Source organism: Mus pahari, chromosome 9 (assembly GCF_900095145.1).
Source record: "Mus pahari chromosome 9, PAHARI_EIJ_v1.1, whole genome shotgun sequence".
Lineage (NCBI taxonomy): Eukaryota > Metazoa > Chordata > Mammalia > Rodentia > Muridae > Mus > Mus pahari.
The window spans coordinates 25,078,823-25,083,816 of NC_034598.1; positions in this window are offsets into that span (position 1 = coordinate 25,078,823).

Below are 4,994 nucleotides of genomic sequence, written 5' to 3' on the forward strand. Positions count from 1 at the left end.
TGTGTGTGTGTGTATGCATGCACACATGGGTACATGCATGTGTGGCACAGTGTTCATGAGTATGTGAGTATGTGTGTCATGGTGCACATGTGTGTTCACATGTGTAAGTATGTGAACACACATGTGTTACCATGTATATGTGTGCACATAAATGTGTGCCACAGTGTGCATGTGCATATGTGTATATATGTGTATGTATACGTGTGCCGCAATATGCATGCGAGTGTACATGCATGTACATGTATGCCCAATGTGGACATAGAAATCAGAAAACAATTTATGGGCATCTCCTCCTTCCTTCCAACATACAGATTCTGGGATCAAACTCGGGTTGTCAAGCTTGGCAGTCAGTAGTTTCTCACCTGCTGAGCAACCTTACCGGTCTCCTGCTTTTTGGTTTGGTTTTGATTTGGTTTTTTTAGTCTGGCCTGGAACTTATTATGCAGTACAGCCCAGCCTTGAGTTCTAAATCCCTCTCTCTGCTTTCTCCTCTGAGTGCTGAGATTACAGATGTGAACCACTGTTCTTTTTAAATTTGTTACCCCATAGAAGGCCTGTTTGCCAAGCTGACTCAATTAAATAAGAATAGTAGGAGTTTGCTAGGTTATTTTCGTTTTGTATGCTCATTTTATTTTGTGAGACAAGTTCTTGCTGTGTAGGCTCAGTCCTCAAATGTCTAATTCTCCTGTCTCGGCCTCTTGAGTGTGGGGATTACAGGCATACGTGACCACTCCAGGTTTCTGTTGTTTTGATTTTTTTTTTTTTTTTAGATAGAGTTTCACTATCTCTATATTTGAGTCTGGTCTTAAATCTACAATCCCCCTGACTCAACCTTTTGAGGCAAGTAAAGTGAAGTCTGGTTTAGGTTCTGCTAAGAGGAAGTAAAGCCCTAGCCTTCACTGGGGATACAAAGGTTGGACCGGTTCCCAGGGAGAAAGGAGTGCCAAGTGCCTGACTAAACAGTGTGCCCTCCCTTCAGACACCCCAGGCCAGGGCTCAAGCTAGGATTCCATTCCTCAAGGAGGAAATCAGAACGAAAATCAGCACCCGAAGTAAAATGTACAGGCTGGTCAAACTGTGAGAGCCCCGGGGGAAGGCGTGGTCAAACAGGGAGAGCCCGTGGGAGGCGAGCAAGCACACAGGATCTGTTTGTCAGAGCAAGGCTGATCTCATACGGGTGCAGGATGAACGGCTGTTTCTAGCGTGAATAACCCATGGTGTGGGTAGAATACAATATTTGGTAGTATTAAACTCGGAATAGTTTACAGAGCATAGTTTATAGAGCAAACCAGAGCAAGAAGAAATGAGCTGCTTATTTTTTTTCTTACCTTTTAAAAATCACCCTTTCCGACAACTTTTTAAATTAAACTATGCTAAAGCTTTTTTGGTGTGTGTGTGTGTGTGTGTGTGTGTGTGTGTGTGTGTGTGTGTGTTTACATAGACTCTTACTATGTAGCTAAGCCTGATCTCAAACTCATGTCCAGCATCCCCAGTGCTGGGATTACAGACATGTGCCACCATGCTCAGATAACTGTAAAGCTTTAAGTACTTGAACTAAAATAAGCACGACACAGATGACAGTACAGTATCTGCCCTGTTTTTCTCAGCATCTCCTCTTTTATGCCTTAGGTCATTTCTCATTAGTCTGCATAATAACATTAAAAGTAGATGTAATTCAACTGTACAAAAAAAGGGACAAGGTGTTTAGAGAACAAAGAAAGTATCATATAACTTTAGGGTTTGATACAAACTTTCTGGATTCCAAGACAGGTACCACCTCTATCTTACACACCAGCCACTTGAGCTTAGCAGACAGAGGTTTCAATCAACCTCAACCATCAACTTTCTTAGGCTCATCATAAATAATGATGACAAGCAAGCTTAATGTATCAAGGCCATGGGAAGATGAATATTCTCATATTATCATTTACTTTCATGGTTAAAAAGACCCAGCTATTTCATTCATCTTTACATTTTTATATCAGTTGCTGTAGCTACCGTATTTTAAAAAATACTTTATATGAGAAGACATCTTATTCATGGCTCCTCATGGCAGGACAGTCTATGTATTACAGTGCGTTATTTCCCTCTTTCAGAATGCTCTGTTCCAGACGCGGTAACCAGAGACAAGCACCTCCCCTAAGAGCTGCCAGCCTTTATTAGCTGATAACCTCCCACCTAGCCTAGCATGACAGAGCAGACGGAAGCAGCTGCCCGGGCTCTTTTGCTCGGATGTTAGACCCGGTCAACAGCGTCTCAGGCAACAGAAGACAAGAAAGCCGGTTGAGTCAGTGCTGGATCTCAAGCTTAAACAAGGAAAGCAAACAGAACAGACAGCACTTGGGGCGCCCTTCGATGGTAGATTGCGTTTCCAGCATGTACGAGGCTCTAGGTTCATGCCTGCCACTACCAAAGCAAACCAAGGAGCTCTCTGGACTGATTCATTTTACTTCATCATGGGTACAAATGGTGCCCATACAAGCTGTCTTGTGAGAAAAACTCTCGTAATTAGGTCGAAGTCTACTATTGTCCTGATAGCCTTCTGAGCTTGGTGCAAAATGGCAGACTCCCTTTTCCAGCAAAGCGTCTCCTTCTCTGACCTTGTCTGGGAAGCTCTGAATGCCTTTACCCTCTCTCTACCTGTGGAATGTCAGGTAGCTTTGGTTAGAGTACAGGTTCAAGTCCTTATTCCTGATAAGAACTCGTTCAGCAAGCACCTGAGATTCCCGGAATGCCTCCCCATGCTAACGAGGCATATCGGCACTCTAAGCCTTCAGCCAGTGAATGACCTTTGCCCATCCTGGATGCTTCGACCCCAAGTTCTCCTACACTATATAAGCCTGGAATCACCACAAGTAAAGTTGATCTGTCTCCCCAGAGCTGATCCAGGAGATAAGTCTGTTCTTTCCTTCATACTCACGGGCTGTCTGAAACCGTTTATCAGCTCTGCTCCCTTCATCCTCATGGGCCTGTGGGAAGAAGGGAGACCCACAGGTTCTACTTTTTATTTTCACTGTAGTATTCAATAAGTTACATGAAGTAGTCAATACTTTACTATAAAATAGGCTTTGTCGTAGATATTTCTCTCCATTCTAAGCTAGTGTAATTCTGAGTACATTTAAGGTAGACTAAGCGATGATATCATTAGCAATGATAAACTCATTTTTTTAAGTTTAGGATACCTTCAAGTTACAATAGATTTATCAAGTTGGAAGCATCAGGGTCCTAAGGGGAAATAATATTAAGTGGGGGAAATTGAAATAAATTGAATGGAATTAATTACAAATATGTGGCTGAGTATAGGAGGGAAATGGGGGTATAAAGAAACCCACCCTGTAAGGAAGGAGACCATTATTACCATACCCATGAAGGGCTGAGAGGGTCTGCGAGAGAACGGTTGGATGAGCAAGACTCTTGAAAGAGCCTTGGCTGAGAGATACCTCATCCTAAAGCTACCTTCTAGGGAGGAAGGAGGCTGAGGACAATAAACACACTGGCCTTGTTCTGCTGATCCACTCCATCCAGGCCAACCTTCCAGGAAGAGAGAGAGATCGAGAGCCATGGAGAAGGGTAAAAGGTACATCTAGTGGGGCGTACTGAAGATATTCTGGGCACAGCGAGGTTTAAAAATAACTAAAACAATAAGTAAAGGCGACAGAGCAGTTCAGGCTCAGACAGTGAAGGTTCTCTGTAGATCAGCTGCCTGAAAAGGATGACGGGAAGGAAAGGTCTCCCTGGAGGTCCCTCCATATCCAGGACTTGGGCTTTGAGGCTCTATCAGTTTTAGCCTGGTGTTAACTTTGTAACAGGCTCTCCCTTTAAAGAAGTATATAAGCAATCTTCTGTTTCCTTTTTGTAAATCCAAATGCCCAGGGATATGCTGGGCGCCAGGAGAAGAGTTTATCCCTCTTAGAAACCTTGCAAACAAACGTGTGATAGACAGGCTACTTACTGGGAGTGAATTATAACACTCACCTCGGCTTTCTGTAAAGTATCCAGATTTAAAAATAAAGGTGCTGAAGTTGTGAAAACTGCTTACTGTCAAAACAGAGAAAATCATAAAACTGACCTAATTGAGCGGGTTATAGAAAACCTGACCAGCTTTTTGAAAGAATCACTCTAAAGGAAATTAAGACATCTGTACTTTTTTTTTTTTGTCTTTAATTGTATTCCCCCTCAGCTATCCTTTTTTCTCTCTTTCCCCTGTAGCCCCACCCTTCCTTTCTCTGCCTAAGATGACAAGGATTTCACCCAGGGCCTTCTGCCTGCAATACCAGTAAGTGTGCCACCTCCAAGAATATCCCCAGCCTTTTTGATGGATTTATTGATGCGTTGGACTGCATGCATTTAAAGTCTGTAAACTGATCAGTTTTGACACAAGTATCCATGACTATAATTAACATAACATTCCCATCTGTTCCAAAGGTTTCTTTATACCACTTCATAAACCATCCATCTATTCATAACCCCAGCCAATCATTGTGGTGTTTGAATAAGAATGTCTCCCATAGTGGCACTGTTTGGGTAGACTTAGGAGGTGTGGCCTCGCTGAGGGAACTATGTCACACTGGTGGCAGTCTTTGAGGTTGTGGAGCCACACGCCTTCCCCAGCTCACTCTCTCAGCTTCCTGCTTGCTGCTCCAGCCACCATGCCTGCCTATTGCCTTGCTCTTCCTCCATCATTCCTCTGGAACCATAGTCTACACAAATCTGTGGCCATGGTATTTTATCACTATAATAGAAAAGTAGTTAATACAGTCATTTCCTGATGATGGTACATGGGTCAGTACATCAAACTTTGTGAACTTCGATCTCTTCAGCTATAAAAGAATAGTAGCAGGCTGGTGAAATGGCTCAGTGGGTAAGAGCACCCGACTGCTCTTCCAAAGGTCTTGAGTTCAAATCCAAGCAACCACATGGTGGCTCACAACCATCTGTAACGAGATCTGACTCCCTCTTCTGGAGTGTCTGAAGACAGCTACAGTGTACTTACA